Consider the following 19,401-nt stretch of genomic DNA (forward strand, 5'->3'; position numbering starts at 1 on the left):
GGATGTTGGATGTAGGTTTGTCGTATGATGTTTTATGATGTTGAGGTATCATGCCTTCATACCACTTTGTTGAGTTTTTATCATCAATGAATGTTGAATTATGTCAAAAGTTTTTTCTGTTACTATTGAGATGATCATATTATTTTCATTCTTCAATTTTGTTATTGTGATGTATCACATTGATTGATTTATAGATAATGAGCTATCCTTGCATCCCTGGAATAAATCCTATTTAATCATGATGTATGATCCCTTCACTGTATTGTTGAATTTGATTTGCTAATATATTGTTGAGTATTTTTGCATTTATGTTTATCACTGATTTTGGCCTGTAATTTTCTTTTTTTTATGTGTGATGTCTTGTATCAGGGTGATGCTGACCTCATATAATGAGTTTGGAAGTGTTCCTTCTGCAGTTTTTTTGGAATAGTGTGAGAAGGATAGGTGTTAACTCTTTTTGAAATGTTTGGTAGAATTCATCTGTGAAGCCATCTGATTCTGGAATTGTTTGTTGTGAGTTTTTAAATTACTGATTCAAAAAATAAATAAATTACTGATTCAATCTGATTACAGGTAATTGGTCTGTTCACATTTCCTATTTCTTCCTGATTAAGTCTTGGGAGATTGTACATTTTAGGAATTTATCCATTCCCTTTAGACTATCCACTTTATCAGCAGATAGTTGTTCATAGTGATCAACTATGATTTTTTGTATTTTTTGGTGTCCATTGTAGCTTCTTTTTCACTTCTGATTTGTTTATTTGGGCAGATCATCTCTCTTTTTTCTTGATGAGTTTGGTTAAAGGTTTTCAATTTCAAAGAACCAGTTCTTAGTTTCATTGATCTTTTCTGTTGTTTTTAGTGTCTATTTCATGTATTTCTGCTCTCATCTTTATGATTTCTTTCCTTCTGCTAACTTTGGATTTTGTTTGTTCTTTTTCTAGTTCCCTTAGGTTTAATGTTAGGTTGTTTATTTTCTCTTGTTTCCTGAGGTAGGCTTTTTTATTGCTATAAACTTTCTTCTTAGAACTGCTTTTGCTGTGTCTCATAGATTTTGGATTGTTGTGTTTCCATTTTAATTTGTCTCTAGTAGTTTTTGATTTCCTCTTTGATTTCTTCAATGACGCATTGTTTGTTTAGTAGCATACTTTTAGCCTCTATGTATTTTATTTTTTTGCAGTTCCCTCCTCCCCCCCACCTTGTAGTTGATTTCTAGTCCTGTGGCACTGTGGTCAGAAAAGATGCTTGATATGATTTTAATCTTCTTAGAAATATATTGAGACTTGTGTTATGGCAAAGCAGGTGATCTGTCCTAAAGAATGTTCCATGTGCTCTGGAAAAGAATGTGTGTTCTTCTGATTTTGAATGGATTGTTTGAAATGAAATGTATCTTTAAATCCATCTGATTGGTCCAGTTTGTTGTTTAAGGCCAGTGTTTCTTTACTGATTTTTTTGTCTGGATGATCTGTCCATTGATGTAGGTGGGGTGTTAAAGTCCTCTACTATTATTGTGTTACTGTCAATTTCTCCCTTTACGTTTGTTAATTTTACTCCTATGTTGGGAATATATATATTTACAACTGTTATCTCCTTGTTTGGTCTGTTTTTCTTAGGTAATAGCACCCATTGTCTCTTCTTACAGTCTTTGTTTTAAAATCGAGATTTTTTGAGCTAAGTATAGCTGGAGGAGAAGGGGACGACAGAGGATGAGATGGCTGGATGGCATCACCGACTCGATGGGCATGAGTTTGAGTGAACTCCGGGAACTGCTGATGGGCAGGGAGGCCTGGTGTGCTGTGTGATTCATGGAGTCGCAAAGAGTTGGACACGACTGAGCGACTGAACTGAACTGATAGCTATTCCAGCTTTCTGTTTCTATTTGGAGGGAATACCTTCCCCCCGCTCCTCTCACTTTTACTATGTGTATGTCTTTATATCTGAAGTGAATTTCTTATAGGTAGCAAATATATGGGTCTTGTTTCTAAATCCATTCAGCCTATATCTTTTTATTGGAGTATTTAATCCATGTACATTTAAAGTAACTGTCAATAGGTATGTACTTATTGCTATTCTGTTAATTGTGTTGTGATTGTTTTAGTAGTTCTCTTTTCTTCCTTTCCTCTTATTTTCTCTCTTACCTTGTGATGTGATGATTATCTTTAGTTTTATGTTTGGCTTCCTTTCTCTTTTTTGTGCATGTATCTAAGTTTTTGGTTTGCCATTACCATGAGGTTTATAATAACAATATATTATATCTAATTTTTTTAACATTTTATTTTATTTTTAAACTTTACAATATTGTATTAGTTTTGCCAAATATCAAAATGAATCCGCCACAGGTATACCCACGTTCCCCATCCTGAACCCTCCTCCCTCCCTACCCTCCCTCTGGGTCATCCCAGTGCACCAGCCCCAAGCATCCAGTACCGTGCATCGAACCTGGACTGGCGACTCATTTCATACATGATATTATACATGTTTCAATGCCATTCTCCCAAATCTCCCCACCCTCTCCCTCTGCCACAGAGTCCATAAGACTGATGTATATCCAATTATTTTAAGTTGATGATATCTTAAGTTCGAACACATTCTAACCACACTACATTTTAATTCCCCATCCCCATGTTTACCATTTCTCACGTCATATTTTATATCTTTTTGTGTATTCTTCAACTAGTTATTATGGATATAGGTGATTTGACTACTTTTGTCTTTTAAGAGAATGTCAGTTCTTGACTTTAAGAGATTTTCTAGAATTTGGATGGACAAATATTACTTTAACAAACAGTCATAGAAGGCAGCTAGGAAATCTCAAGGTTAATTTCTGAGAATATTAATGTTGGTTTACAAAATTATAAAAATCAGACACAATTACTATAATACAAAAGTGAATTCTCAAAATAGGAGTCAGCCCTTCACTTTCACTTCTGTTTGAGTAAATGCCATTAGAGATTTTAAAGTATTTTTTCAGATCTTCTACTATGCTTATAAAATATGTGCATTTATAACTTGTGTTTGTATTTTAATAAAAATGAGATTATACCATGTGTCTTGCTTTATAACTTTCTTTTAAAAAAATTCAATATGTCATTGGTATATTTTCCTGTCTGGCTGTGCAGGTATGTGAGGGTAGTCTTTTGGGATCCTTTCTGGGAAAGCCTAAACCCCAAAGTATTTTTCTTGCTCAAAGTCTTTGATCTTGGTTTTGGTGGTAGTTTTGGTTTACTAATAAACTTGAAAGTGGCCTTGTGCCCTGGGAGGGAACATTCTTTGTTCATGCACGCAAATGGAATTTGGAGAATAAACTCCTTTCTTTTGATTCTTGGCTCTTTCTGCTCTTCTCTTTCATGGTATCCTCAGATGCTTAATTTATTGGCTCATGGAGGATGTCGTCAGGGTGTTTTTAGCCTGGGAAGACTTGATCACAACTTGGATAATATAGCTTATATTATATATTATGTATGTGTAATGTTGACTCATTTCAAAGGTCAAAATTAAATATGAAACAAAGTTTAAAATGACACTTTCAATTAATGAAATCTGTCCCTTTTGTACTGAAACTAGAATTCAGGATTACATGACATAATATACACACACAAACACACATACACATATATATCTCCATACCATGCATGCATGCACGCATTTTGTACAATTTCTGTGTTCACGTATCTGGGCATCATCCCTGTGGGTGTTAATTTCTAACTGTTTAGATGCTCTTTTATCTGTATCCCAGATTAGAAGTGCAGCTGTTCTCCAGTCTTAGACATACTTGCTTGATCTTGGAATGACATTAGGGGGTTTCTTGCAACTGTTTTGCTGAGATCATTAAGAAAATCAGTCTTAAAGATTGGTTTAGGCTGGTTTTCCTTTGGTTCTTAAGTGGAATTTCTCTGAACTTTTCTGACCTTTAACTCTATTCATTCTTTGCTTATCCTGACCTTAAGGTGCCTTTAAACCTTAGAGGGCAACTAGTCAGTGATGATTCAAAGTTATTTATGAGCTTGATGGCTGTATTAGTGGTTTTCCCATTTTGCTTCTCTCCCTGAAGCCTTTAACCTGAAAGCACTTTGGAACAGGGTCTGTTTTCCTCTAACTGCCTTCTTGCACTTGTTGGGCAAAATCAGAGCGGTGATTGAGTCCTCAACACCCGTATGGCACTGCAGAGTAATAACATTTATCACACTTCTTGTTTAAGCCCTTTAGAGAATGACATTTCACAGTGTAATTTTGCTTCACAGATTTTTCCCATGTGAGTTTTAACTTTCAGGGTAGAATTCTCTCTTATGGCTTCACCTTTTTCCTATTTTGTGTATTTGGGAGAAGTTGCACAAATCAGCCTCCTCTCAGCATAGCAAATGGAATCAGGTTACGATCCCAAGTGCCCTTTACCTCCAGATTCCTGATGGTTCCTTCCTTGTTTTTCGTGAGCAGGCCCAAATTGCCTCACCTCTCGCTGCCCTTTCCACTTTATGAAACAAGCAGCTAATAGTAACACAACTCTAAAAATTCCCGGATGACCTGCATTTTGCTCTTTTTATTATCCCGTAAGAAATGTCTCAGTAATTGAAATCTAGAGTAGCAAGTTTTGTGATCTTGTCATTTAGCATTTTACTTACGTTTGGTTTATTTATACTGTGCCTTTAAACTCCAAGTGGTCACAATCTAAGGGACCTAAAGAAACGAAACCCAGAATATTGTCATTAATTCAAAGGTAAGAAATTAAGCAGAGGTCTTAGTACCCACGGTTGCCTGAGAGTCAGAAGGAGGAAAAGGCGGAGAAGAACATGGAAATTTTTAGTGGACAGCAACAGAGAGATGAGACATCTATGCCAAGACTGATACTGCATGCTACATTTTATTTATTTATGGGGACATGGGTATCTGTTTCGTCCCTCTACAGTAATTTATCAGCGAGTTCATCTTGATTTAGTGGTGCACAGAGGACCTGCACTGCTAATTCCCCTTTATTTCATATATTTCTTTTACCTTAACTCATAAAGCTTCAGCACGGCTACTTCCTTTATCCTCCATCTGTATTTCATCGTAAGTCCAACTCTTTGATCTGTAGCGTGAGCCCTTTCTCCCCACCTCTTTGTCCTCTCTTCTTCACAGTTTGCATTCCTCAGTATTGACATTTCAGTCATTTGATTTATCCTAACAGGTTCCCTGATGCCAACCAGATCATAATTCCTTAGCATCACTTCAGGATCTTCCTGGTTATTTCCCTTGCCTCCTAGTATTTGTGGATTGGTACCTAAGAGATTTACTGATGATTTGTCTCCTCTTTTAGGTTTTTGTTTGCTTAGATCCAACCACAGGTGGTAACTTAGAAGGCCTGAGGATATCTGGAATTGTGTGAAATGGGAGCTTTGTTCTGCTTGGTAGGGAGTGCTGGAATGTTCTGTCACAAGCATCCTCACAGAAGGGCCATATCTGGAATTCCTTCAAAGAAAAGAAATCTGCTAGTCTTTATAAATCAAACATCATCTACCTAATTTCCCTGAGAGCTTTTAGGTGGGGAGAATTGGATGATCATCAGTTTTCAAAGTGGATTGTCTTTTAAAAAGAGAGACACACCTGTAAGAAACTCATACTAATTTTGGTTGAAAGAGAATAGAAAACTTTTTTTCTCATGTCATCTGTTCTTCACTGGTACTGTATCTGTGGGATCTGAGCCACACACACACATTGAGATAGGCACAAAGATATATATATATATAACAGGGAGACATGAGAGAGAAAGAGAAAAAAAATCTCCCTTTTGTTAATTCTCATGGTATTGGCATGAAAAGTCTGAATGTTGCATTATCACCAGACCTTCAGCTGTACTGATTTACATTAGTGACATCTCTTTCTCGTGTCAGGCAAGAGAAAGCGCTACAGATTTTTTTCTGGTCTTTTTAGCTTATTTTAAACAGTTTCTATGATTTCACATGGAGAGAGGTCTTGTCACTTCTGTATGATATATTAGAAATTGAGTGTATTAGGAAAAATAGCCTTGTCCTTAAGTTTATAATCCAGGAATTCCCCCATTATTTAAAACTATAATGTCATGAAGGGCACTCATAATTTTGTATTCTCTTGCTTTATTCTGTAAAGCACGTGTGGCTGGGGTCTTTCAGAACTATTCTGGTTGAGGTTGATGAAGTTGATCCCACCTCATATCATGATGGTGAATAAAAGACCTTCTGCTTGTGAGTCAGTTCGGTTCAGTCACTCAGTCGTGTCCGACTCTTTGCGACCCCATGAATCGCATCATGCCAGGCCTCCCTGTCCATCACCAACTCCTGGAGTTCACTCAGACTCATGTCCATTGAGTCGGTGATGCCATCCAGCCATCTCATCCTCTGTCGTCCCCTTCTCCTCCTGCCCCCAATCCCTCCCAGCATCAGAGTCTTTTCCAATGAGTCAATTCTTCACATGAAGTGGCCAAAGTACTGGAGTTTCAGCTTTAGCATCATTCCTGCCAAAGAAATCCCAGGGCTGATCTCCTTTAGAATGGACTGGTTGGATCTCCTTGCAGTCCAAGGGACTCTCAAGAGTCTTCTCCAACACCACACTTCAAAAGCATCAATTCTTTGGCGCTCAGCTTTCTTCACAGTCCAACTCTCACATCCATACATGACCACAGGAAAAACCATAGCCTTGACTAGACGGACCTTTGTTGGCAAAGTAATGTCTCTGTTTTTGAATATGCTATCTAGGTTGGTCATAACTTTTCTTCCAAGGAGTGGTAGGGAATGCCTATCAAGACCTCCCCCCACCATTACCAACCCCTTCCCACCCCCGCCCCCTTCACTGCAGAGGGTACATTGACCATAAAACACTGTGGTGTCTACTTTTCTATGGTCCTCTCATCTATAAAATAAAGGAGTTTGTTGAGTCACCCAGTCCTAAAGTCAAGTTTAAAATGGGCTTTTATTGTAGCTGGAGGGCTTTGGGTAGCTCTAAGGAAGAATTTCCTGATGCTGAAGATGTCCAATTGCTTGAATAGTTGTATAATCACATTCTCAACAGACCTTAAAGACTATTTTAATCTCTGTCAGATACCTGCAGGCAGAAGACAGAACCCTTTGACGTTAGGTCCATAACTCAATTCTTCAGTAGGGGGAACCATGACAGTTTGTAATTTCTGATAATGGTACAGGGATTTCTGCCCAACATTGATGTTCTATTGATTAAAAAATGTTCTGGAATCCTATGAAATGAATCCAAGCTGATAGGATGACTAAGTAAATAATAGTAAGACAGTAACCAAAAACATCAAGAGAATAAAGCATGGAGAAAAAACTCTAACCAAGAACATATGTTTAACATCAGAGGTAAATAACAAAAAGTCAAATTAATTTACTTAAAAAAACCCATCTTTGAAATGGAACAAAAATTACAAAAGAGGAGAAAAAGTAGAATTAAAACCTGGTCTTGGAACAAGAGACACCATGGGGTCATACATGCATCAGGCGAGTGCACAAAGGGAAAAAATAGTATAATTTTTTTCAAGATGTTAAGTGACCATGGTGTTCAGTCTCTCGGTTGTGTCCAACTCTTTGCGATCCCATGGACTGTAGCCCAACAGGCTCCTCTGTCCACGGGATTCTCCAGGCAAGCATATTGGAGTGGGGTGCGTTTTCTTTCTCCAGGGGATCCTCATGACATAGGGATCAAACCCAGGTTTCCTGCATTGCAGGCAGATTTTTAACCATCTGAGACACCAGGGAAGTTATAGACAAATGTGATCTTTATGTCCAAAAGGTCCACATTACTTTTCTGTCACCAGGGTTAGAAATAATATATATATATATATATATATATATATATTTGCCTGTTGGAATTATCAAGAAGAAGAGCGCAGTAGCAGAAACAACATTTGCCACTAAACTCTAACACTGAGAATCATTTTTATATATTCCACCAATCCTTACCAATTGGACTTATGGAGTATTATAAAGAATTTAATTATCCTATAATAATAGTACGTACACTTTGAAATTAGAAATATGCTGCAGGCTTTGACTGAAAATGCATAGGCTGACGGCTTTTAACAAGAGTGGAAGACAAGATTTAAAAACCAAACAGACTCCTAAGTATTGAGCTATGGCTTCTCCTTAAAACACCTCACAGATTTTTTTTTTTTCAAACTGACAGAGAAGTACTGATTTACCATTTCTATAAGGGGCATAATTTATCTGCACTGATTAAAATGATCAAGTATACCGTGACAGCTCTTTATATTCCAGGTAAGTGCTTCCTTTGTGCTTTTCAGACAAGAATTTCTGACATGATGTGGGAAAAGCTGAATTCAGTCAGTCTTTGGGGTGTGTTTTTATCCAGGAGGTGGCTTGAAATGGATTAATGGCAAATCACAATAAATTATTTATCAGATAATAGGTGTGATAATTGTTCTTATTTATCATCAGTATAACTTGCCTTGTTCTCCTGTCATGCTTTCAATCAAATCCTCCCCAAAGATTTGCTGGTTAAAGCAACAGCCAAAAGGTCATTCCAACAATTTTTACTCATAATGGCACACTGATTATCTCCTAATTGAAAAATGTAAACTAGGGGCTCTGTAAGAAATGCGAGTGACCCTTGCATTTCTAACACAATGAGGAGAGTCATTCTATACCTCATTCATCCCATCACGGGGAACAACACAATTTTCAGTAATTTTGATGGTCTCCTGAATTAATTGGAAATAACTTTTTGTTTTCCATGGAGAAGGAAAAAAAACCTCACATACCCAAGTTTGCTGAAAAAGTACAGATGTAAAATACCACAATCTACTGTCCTGCTGGCAGCTAATCCATTGAAGCTTAATTGTAATTATCCACCAGGTCTGGAGTCGGAGAGGAATACTGATTACTGCTACGTGCGTTTCCATGGGCAAGACGGTGTATTGAGCCTATTGCAAAGTTGTAAGGAAATTTATTTCTACCGGCAGCTGTATTGGATCATTGGTCATGGACTATTTCTGGACTCGGTGCAATGGGAGAAAATAATTCCAACTTATTCGTGCAGAATTTCCCCAAAGATTGCCAGTGTTGCAAAAGGAGCCTGACACACACTTTAGCACCACACACACTTATGTAGAGGTGCCCATGGTCCAGATGTTTCACCTCTTCACCCAGAAATCCCATGCTCAACTAGACAACCCAGTAAGGGTTTCCCAGCTTCCTCAAGGAGAGTGGTAGCTGCCACCAGCAAAGAAGTCTACACACTTCTGTGTGTCTTCCCTCCCCCTCCCCCTTTCTTTGCCCCTCACTTGTTTTGGGTGTGATCAACTGGTAAAGAATCTGCTTGTCAATGCGGGAGATGCAAGAGACGAGGGTTCTATCCATGGATGGGGAAGACCCCCTGGAGAAGGAAACAGCAACCCGCTCCAGTATTTTTGCTTGGAAAATTCCATGGACAAAGGAGCCTGGTGGGCTACAGTCCATAGGGTTACAAAGAGTCAGACATGACTCAGCACACAAGGCACACATACACATATCAAGGTCATAGCTCAGAGAGGAACCTGTCTTCATGCTCCATTTCCCTTTTGGTGCATGCATGCTGATGCAGCCTCTTTTGGACATGTTACTCTGAGGGGACTCCATAGAAAGTGAAAAGTGAAAGTGAAGTCGCTCAGAGAAGCCTACCATGGGATTCTCCAGGCAAGAATACTGGAGTGGGTTACCATTTCTTTCTCCCGGGGATCTTCCCGACCCAGGGATCGAAGACGGGTCTCCCGCATTGGAGGCAGATGCTTTAACCTCTGAGCCATAGGGCTTAATTCACGTATCTGTTTTTTCTTGGTCAGCCTGCTTCTCTTGAACATTCTGAAGATTTTCACATATTTGAGTTGGATTACTCTCTATCCGAAGTTGCTTGCATTCTTTACAACTCCCATCTACAGGGCTCCTATTGATGCCCTCGGCCAGGCCCTTCTGTACCTACTTTCTCTATTCTTGTTATCTTGGCTCCAGCCCCCTTTGCCTTGTATCGTGTTTTTGCGTCTCTGAACCACTCTCTTCAGATCATTTGTATTGTTTCTCTTTCTCCCAATCTTGCCCTCATCCTTGGAAACTCTTCAGTTCCTTTTTAGTGTTCCACAGGGGTGAGCTGGATTTACCTCTACTTGCTCAACTTGATCCTTCTGCTTTACCCCATAGTGAAGTTTAGACACTACCAGTGTCGACTCCCATAGTAGAGGCCACTTCCTGACTCTTAGTAACCTGGTCAGGGGGCCTGTTTTCCCAAAGAGTCTTAATAGCTATCTCTGTGATTTTATCAGTTCCTCAAGAAGTTGCCCTGCCCCAGGTGGTGCTAGTGGTAAAGAACCTGCCTGCCAATTCAGGAGACACAGGAGATGCTTGTTCAGTCCCTGGGTTGGGAAGATCCCTTCGAGAAGGAAATGGCAATCCACTCCAGTATTCTTGCCTGGAAAATCCCATGGACAGAGGAACCTGGCAGGTTAAGGTCCATGGGGTTGCAAAGGGTTGGACACGGTTGAACACACATACACTCACATCTAGGAAATAGAACGTTTTTGGTGAACTGGGTAGTGATAGAATATTCCTAGAGTGCCATACAGAACTTTTTGGTTTTGGTACTGATTGAGATTCAGTGACTATAACCTTGTATGCAGGGAAAGCAATGGTTTTATTGATCAAATTCTTTGAATCCCCAACTCAAGACACATAGGACAGAATATTTGAGATCATGAAAAATCCGATGCAGTATTAGTTATCCATTGCTGTGTAATAAACTACACCAAAGCTTAGTGGCTTAAAACACCAAATTTTCATTATCTCATACAGTTTTTGTAGCTCAAGAATTTGAGTACAGTTTAACTGGGTGGTACTGGCTCAGAGTCTTTTATAGGGATGCAGTCAAGATGTTGGCTGAGGTCACAGTTATCTGAAGGACTTGTTGCTTCTAAGAGGACTCACTGACATGGCTGTCAGTAGAAACTCTTTTCTTCACCACATAGGTCTTTCTGTAGGACTGCCTGAGTGTTCTCACAATATGGCAGCTGGCTTCCCCTAGAGCAAGTGATCCCAGAACAGCAAGTTAGAAGATTTAATGTCTTATATGACCTAGCCTTGGAGGTTGCACTTCATTGTTTCCAAGTACTCTATTGGTTACACGTGTGTGTTCAGTTACTTCAGTTGTGTCCGTCTCCTTGTGACATTGTGGACTGTAGCTGCCAGGCTCCTCTTTGCATGGGATTCTCCAGGCAAGAATACTGGAGTGGGTTGCTATGTCCTCCTCCAGGGGATCATTTCGACACAGGAATTAAAGCTGCGTCTCCTGCATTGCAGGTGGATTCTTTACCACTCTACCACCTGGGAATCCCCATACAGAAGTCAGCCCTATTTACTGTGGGAGGGGACCACCCAAAGGTAGGATACCAGGAGGCAGAGATTATTGGGGACCATCTTGGAGGCTGGCTACCACAAATGTGTAGATCTATTTATTGTGCCTTATTCTACCCCTGTTATCCTTCCAACCACATTTGGAAGGTGATGAAAAGCATTGTGCCCTGTTTAGCTGAGCTGGAAGAGACACTGGAGCACATTATGTCTTTTGAGCAAGTGAATCAGGAAACAAGGAACTACAACAACCATCATGGTTAAAACAAAATGTTTTAATTCATTCTTTCCTTCTCTCTTCCACCAACCTTGGTATTTCCCGATGTGTATTTTCCACAGTACTAATCCTGTGAAATACTCTACCAAAATTATTTTGCACTCAGACTCAGAGATCCACAGTTTTCATGATGACTCTGAGAATTCTTGCAATAGAGATACTTGTTTCACTTTAACCCAGCATTTCTCAAGTTTGTTTATCCACAGGTTTTCAAACTTTGCCCTACCTAAAAACATCCTCTAAACTTAGTGTTCTTTAAAAATATATGTTTTGAAACACTGGGCTGGAGAGTTAGATGTCCATAACCAATATTATTCCAGAAAAGATTTAAGATGGTTGTATAAAAACAGTACGTTGAACCTACCTGGACTCGTACAGTTGAGTATGCCCATTAGATTGAGGTCCTTGAAGGGCAGTCTTATATCCACCATACCTAACTCAATACCTAAAACTCTTTGTTTGCTGGGGAACCCTCCATCGATTATCCCCTTTATTATGCTCTCAGAGCATGCACTTTGATGTTTCTTTACCCCCATATGAAATCTCTATTGAAAACTGGCCCTCAAAGTCTTTCAAAGAGCATTAACCTCCTTCCCCCAGTTGGAGAGAATTTTCTCCACCTACGGATAAACTTCAAGAAGCATTGCACTGCTGAGATTAAGCATCTCTTAGCTGGTGTGTTTTATGACTGAATTGTTTGTCTTGGTATGTAAGCCTCTGGGGCATAACCATTTCTTCTTATGAGTCTGGTATAGCACTCAGCACACTGTCAGCACTCAACCTCAAATAAATCATCATAATAATAGTCATAAACATAAATCAAGCGAGCACAATTCAACTTATTTATAGCCTTACAGGAGAAGCACAATAGAGAAAGTGCAGTTATTTTCCATCATATTATCCTATATCATTTCCAAGCAAAATGTCATATTGTCCACTAGTGTGTAACCAGGTAATGAAGGATTCTGGCACAACCTGCAAATTCCTTGAGGCCAGAGTTAAATGATGTGAGGCTAGACACTCACATTTTCTAAGTTTCTGTAATTAAAATCTGAATTTCTAGGGCTTATTAAGGTAATATTTAACATATAATTATCTTGACATTTTAAAAGGGAGAAGTGTTTAAGACAAATTATGTAGTAATATTTAATCACAAAAATCTACTGGTTCAGCTCATTTCTTCAAAGGTCTGTTCTCTGATTTCTAAGGTGAAAGCTTAAAACTTAATACAGTTTTTAATCCAATGTTTAATCTAATGGATAATAGTGGATTAGTTAGTGGGTTATAATATGCAAGGTGCTTTTATCACATTGAAATTAGGCCCGCCTTACATTTGGACTTGTTATTCTATATGACTGAATATCAAACTATAGTAGTCACATTTTCTACCTTTTTTTCTTTAAATTTGAGAGATTTGGAAAACACATCTACACATACCCAGCTCCCGGTACCCACCACCCTTGTATGTGTGAAAATAACAACCTCAAATGTATCCATCATCAAGCAAGGTGCTTGAACATTTTGATAGACTTCTGTTCTGGCTTTATCCTAAGCATCTTCTTAAAATAATATCCAAGAAACACTTGACTGTATTTTCCTTTTTTGTTTTTTAGGAAAACATTTTAGATTGAGCTGAAGTCTTCTTTGATGATCATTTAAATCTGTCCTCCCTCTTGTAAGTGGCAGTCCCTTTTTGGCGTTCATAATCATGAGTTTGTTTTATATTCTTCCACATGGTTGTTTTTTGCACCAACATACATATATATGTACTTCTGTGAAATGTATAGTATTTTTTTGTAACATGAAAAACATTCACATTATGTTATGTATAATATATTCACATTATATTTCATGTATTTTATGGAAATTACATTAAAACAAAACCATCAGTGGTGACATACACACACATCAGTTTATGTACTCTAGTCTATTCATTTTATCTACCATATAGTATTCCACATCTTAACTATACATCAATTTTATTTAACAGTTCCATGATTTCTGTTGTAGTGAACAGCTTTGCCTGTACTAGAGTGTTTTTTTAAATGAATAGATATCTTAACGTTTAACATGTGGGTTAGGGTTAGGGTTTCTTAATGTTCATGTCCCCCATATGAACATTTAAAATTTTAACAGGTGGTATGAAGTGAATGTTCTCATTCACAAGGTCACCACTGGTGAATAAATCCTTCTGTCTATAAAACTTTGCCAATGCTGCTGCTGCTGCTGCTGCTAAGTCGCTTCAGTCGTGTCTGACTCTGTGCGACCCCATAGATGGCAGCCCGCCAGGCTTCCCTGTCCCTGGGATTCTCCAGGCAAGAACACTGGAGTGTGTTGCCATTTCCTTCTCCAATGCAGGAAAGTGAAAAGTGAAAGTGAAGTCGCTCAGTCGTGTCTGACTCTAGCGACCCCATGGATTGCAGCCTACCAGGCTCCTCCATCCATGGGATTTTCTAGGCAAAAGTCCTGGAGTGGGGTGCCATTGCCTTCTCTGTGCCAATGCTGGGTATTCTCAAATGTTAACATTTCTTCTTATCTGATCACTGTAAAATATCCCTAGTAATTTAGTTTATATATCCCTGGTTATTAGAGAGGGCAAACTTATTGTCATATGCTTCTTGGCCATTTGTATTTCCTCTTCCACACAGCCTTTGATTGTGTGAATCAAAACAAACTATGGAAAATTCTTAAAGAACACCTTACCTGTCTGCTCAGAAACCTGTATACAGGGCAAGAAGCAACAGTTGGAACTGGACATGAGACAACTGACTGGTTCCAAATTGGTAAAGGAGTACGTCAAGGCTGTATATTGTCATCCTGATTATTTGATTCTATACAGAGGACATCATGTGAAATGCTGGGCTGGATGAAGCACAAGCTTGAATCAAGATTGCCGGGAGAAATATCAGCCTCAGATATGCAGATGACACCACTCTAATGACAGAAAGTGAAGAGGAACTAAAGAGTCTCTTGAAGAGGGTGAAAGAGGAGAGTGAAAAAACTGGCTTAAAATTCAGCATTCAAAAAACTAAGATCATGGCATCCAGTCCCATAACTTCATGGCAAAGAAGGGAAAAAAGTGGAAGCAGTGACAAATTTTATGTTCCTGGGCTCCAAAATCACTGTGGATGGTGACTGAACTCATAAAATTAAAAGACCCTTGTTCCTTGGAAGGAGAGCTATGACAAACCTAGACAGTGTATTAAAAAGCAGAGACATCACTTTGCCCACAAAGGTTTGTATAGTCAAAGCTATTGTTTTTCCAGTAGTCATGTATGGATGTGAGAGCTGGACCGTAAGGAAGGCTGAGTGCTGAGGAACTGATGCTTTCAAATTGTGGTGCTGGAGAAGACTCTTGACAGTCCCTTGAACAGCAAGGAGATCAACCAGTCAATCTTAAAGGAAGTCAATCCTGAATATTCATTGGAAGGACTGTTGCTGAAGCTCCAATACTTTGGCCACCTGATGCGCAGAGCTGACTCATTGGAAAAGACATTGATGTTGGGAAAGTTTGAAGGCAAAAGGAGAAGGGGCTGCAGAGGATGAGATGGTTAAATAGCATCACCGACTCAATGAACATGAATTTGAGCAAACTCCAGGAGATAGTAGAGGATGGGAGCCTGGCATGCTGCAGTTCTTGGGGTCACGAAGAGTGAGACATGACTTAACAACTGAACAATGACGTTTCTCTTCAACCAGTTGCCTATTATATTCTCCTACTGGATCGCCTTTTTCTTATTAATGTTTAGAAGTTCTTTTTATAGTTGGGATATAAGCATTTTGTCTTTCATATTTGTTTCAAATATTTTTCACAGTCTGGTTCTTGTCTTTGAACTTTATTTAGGTGTCTTTGGTTTAGATGTAGTTTTAAAATTTTCAGGTAACCAATTTAATTTGTATTTTATGGCTTTTCTTTTTTAAATTTTAGGAAGACAGGTTCAGTTCCTTTTCTTCCTCTAGTACAATGAGTTTTCAGTAATTCTGGCTCTTAGCTTGATCAGATGTGAAATCAATGTGGAGTGGAAACTAAGGTAGTCGATACTGGTCCTAATGAACTTAGTCAATGGACAATCACAGAAGATATCTAATACATGCACACCATCTTGACAAAGTGAAGATGCTGTTTTCTTTTTTCATCAATGATTTTATGCCTGAGCTTATTATATTTAGCAGTTGGATTCTCCTCCTTTGATTTTCAGCATCGTTTAATTAGACATTTGGCAATCTCCATTGAATGGCTTTCTCATTCTGTCACTAAAATTTTAACAGCAGTTGTTAAGTGAAACAAGAGAAAGCTGTGTTCACCAGGATATACTCCAAATTCAAGGGAAAATGGGCTTCTGAATTGGAATCAACATGGTTATGTCACAAGAAAAATCTCTCTTGAACTTTTCTGCTTTATGTACACCTAGTCCCCCTCTGTTTGCACATTAAATTTCCTATGTCAAAACCACCTTACAGCACATTTATCCTTGTCTGTTTATTGGCTTATATTCAGAGTAAGATATCAAGTAGTGAGCCTTTCAGAAATTTGACAAAGTCTAAAGTGACTGTTGCCCCAAATTTTAGCAGTGGAGATGGAATACAAGATCTTAGTGAGATGGACAGACTCCTGGCATACCACTGTATCTTGGGGACAGGCTTCAGGTTTGTTAAATATGCTAATTTAAGAACATGTGCAGATAGTGACTGCTTTGATAAGTTTTAGGCTTATTCTTAAATATCATTGGATTGACAGGACGGCATCAAAAAACCTTTTTCAAGGAAATATAAAAGTAGTCAGTCATATGGTTAACATAACATAGAATGTTCTTAATGGAGAGCTTTCGTATATCTTACATTGTTTACTCCTTGCAACAAATCTGATAGGGATTACTTTTCGGTTAATTAATTAATTTGGCTGCCTCAGATCTTGGTTGCAGCATGTGGGATCCAGGTGTTTCTTCAAGAATCTTTTGTTGCAGCCCTCGGACTCTCTAGCTGTGGTACATGGGCTCAGTAGTCGCCGCTTGTCAGCTCTGTGGGGCATAGGCTTAGTTCCAGGCATGTGGGAATCTTAGTTCCCTGATCAGGGATGAAATCCGCATGCCCTGCATTTCAAGATGGATTCGTCACCAATGGACCACCAGAGATGTCCTGGTATTATTTTTTAATAACAACTTTATTGAGATATAATTCAAACAACATACAATTACCTTTTTTTCTTATTTATTTATTTTCATTTTTATTGGAGTATAGTTGACTTATAATGTATCAGTTTCAGGTGTAGAGCAAAGTGAATCAGTTATACATGTATCACCTCTTATTAAGATTCTTTTCCCATATAGGCCATTACGAAGTAATGAATAGAGTTCCCTGTGCTGTATAGTAGATCCTTATTAGCTATCTATTTTACAAGTAGTAATATATATATGTCAATCCAAGTGTCCCAATTTATTTTTCCCCCTCTAACCCCTGGTACCCTTAGGTTTGTTTTCTACATCTGGGACTCTGTTTCTGCTTTGTAAATAAGTCCATTTGTATCCTTTTTGTAGATTCTATATATAAGTGATATTATATATTTGTCTTTCTCTGTCTCACTTCTTCACCTAATATAATCTCTAGGTCCATTCGTGTTGCTGCAAGTTGCATTATTTTGTTCTTTTTTTATGGCTGCATTCAATTACCTTTTGAAGTGTTCAGTTCAGTGGTTTTTCTTATGTTCATGGAGTGGGGAAACCATCAGCACACTCAATTTTAGAGTATTTTCATTACCCCTCCCCAAGTCCCAGGCCCATTAATGGTCACTTCGCCATGTCTTTATTTCTCAACCTTAGACAACCATTAATTTACTTTCTGCCTTTACAGATTTGGCTTTTATGGACATTTCATACATATGGAACCATTCATATGTGGCCTTTTTTTTTTCTTTTAATATGTGGCCTTTTGTGAATGACTTCTTAGTATAATATTTTCAAGGTTCATCCATATTGTAGCATGTGTTAGTACCTTATTTTTATTAATGTTTAATAATCCATTGTATGGGCTTCCCTGGTGGCTCAGACGGTAAAGCGTCTGCCTGCAGTGTAGGAGACCCGGGTTCAATCCCTGGGTTGGGAAGATCCCCTGGAGAAAGAAATGGCACCCCACTCCAGTACTCTTGCCTGGACCACACAGTTTTGTGGGAGATTTTAAAAATTGAAGTATAGTGGCTGTACAATGTTATATGTTACAGGTGTACAGTACAGTGATTCACAATTTTTAAAGGTTAAACTCCATTTATAGTCATTATAAAATGTTGGCTATATTCCCTGTGCTGTGCAATATATCCTTGTAGCTTATTTATTTTATACACACTACAAAAGTAGTTTGCACCTTTTAATCCCCTACCCTGAGTGTGCCCCTCCCCACTTCCTCTCCCCACTGCTATCCATTAGTTTGTTGTCTCTGTGACTCTGTTTTGTTATATTCATCAACTTGTTTTATTTTTAAAATTCCACATATAAATGATATCATACAGTACTTGTCTTTCTCTGTCTGATTATTTCACTTAGCATAATATCCTCCAGGTCATTCGTGTCATTACAAATAGCAAAATTTCATTCTTTTTTAATGGCCGAGTATACTGATTATCTTTCACATTTTCTTTATCCGTTCATCTGTTGATGAACACTTGGGTTTCTTCCATATCTTGGCTATTGTAAATAATGCTTCTATAAACATTGGGGAGCAAATTGTAGGGTTTTTGATTTCTTTGGATTTATGCCTAGGAGTGGAATTGCTGGATCATACGGTAGTTCTCCCTGGAGGAGGGCATGGCAACCCACTCCAGTGTTCTTGCCTGGAGATTCCCCATGGGCAGAGGAGCCTGGCGGGCTTCAGTCCTTGGGGTCCCAAAGAGTCGATTGACTGAGCAACCAAGCGCATGGTAGTTCTATTTTTAGTTTTTTGAGGAACTTGCATGCTGTTATTCGAATGGTTGCACCAATTAACATTTCATCAACAGGATACTAGGATTTCTTTCTCCCACATCTCTGCCAGCATTTGTTATTTGTGGGTTTTTTTTTTGATGATAGCTATTCCGACAGGTGTGAAGTGGTATCTTGTTGTTCTTTGGAAGTGCATTTCCCTGAATGACCAGTGATGTCGAACATCTTTTCATGCCTGTGGTCATTTGTATATCTCCTTTGGAAAAATGTCTGTTCCGGTCTTCTGCCCATTTTTAAAATCAGGTTGTGTGTGCTTTTGATATTGAGTTGTATGAGCTGTTTTATATATTAATATTTTTGATATCCTCCCTTATTAGTCATATCACTTGCAAATATTTTCTCCCATTCAGTAGGTTTCTTTTCATTTTATTAGTTTCCTTTGCTTTATAAAAACTTTTAAGTTTAATTAGATCCAGTTTGTTTATTTTTTGCTTTTGTTTCTTTTGCCTTGGGAGAGTGATCCTAAAAAATATTGCTGTAATTTATGTCAAAGACTATTCTGCTTATGTTTTTTTCTAGGAGTTTCATGGTGCCGTATCTTATATTTAGGTCTTGAATACATTTTGAGTTTATTTTTGTTTATGGTGTGAGAAGATGTTCTAATTTCAGTCTTCTACATGTAGCTGTGTTTTCCCAGCAGTGCTTATTGAAGAGACTGTCTTTTCTCCATTGTATAGTTTTGCCTCCTTTGTTTTAGATTAACTGACTGTAAGTGCATGGATTTATTCCTGAGCCTCTCTTCTGTTCTGCTGATCTACGTGTTCTGTGCCAGTATAATATCGTTCTGATTGTTGTAGTC

The 19,401-nt window shown here is 38.4% G+C and overlaps 1 long non-coding RNA gene across 2 annotated transcripts in view; it reads left to right on the forward strand.

Moving 5' to 3' along the window:
• The window catches only part of LOC147355093 (uncharacterized), a 40,720-nt gene extending 28,910 nt beyond the window's left edge, over nucleotides 1–11,810 (forward strand). The window contains exon 3 of one of the 2 annotated variants that reach the window (XR_015144210.1): nucleotides 8,838–11,810. This is a non-coding gene — a long non-coding RNA (uncharacterized LOC147355093). Of the gene's footprint in view, nucleotides 1–1,613; nucleotides 3,048–8,837 lie in introns of those variants that run through there. The other variant, XR_015144209.1, reaches the window with a different exon arrangement.
• The last annotated feature ends 7,591 nt before the right edge of the window (nucleotides 11,811–19,401 follow it).

This window comes from Bos grunniens, chromosome 17, assembly GCF_055505025.1.
Source record: "Bos grunniens cultivar Pamir isolate PY7600 chromosome 17, Bosgru_T2T1.0, whole genome shotgun sequence".
NCBI lineage: Eukaryota > Metazoa > Chordata > Mammalia > Artiodactyla > Bovidae > Bos > Bos grunniens.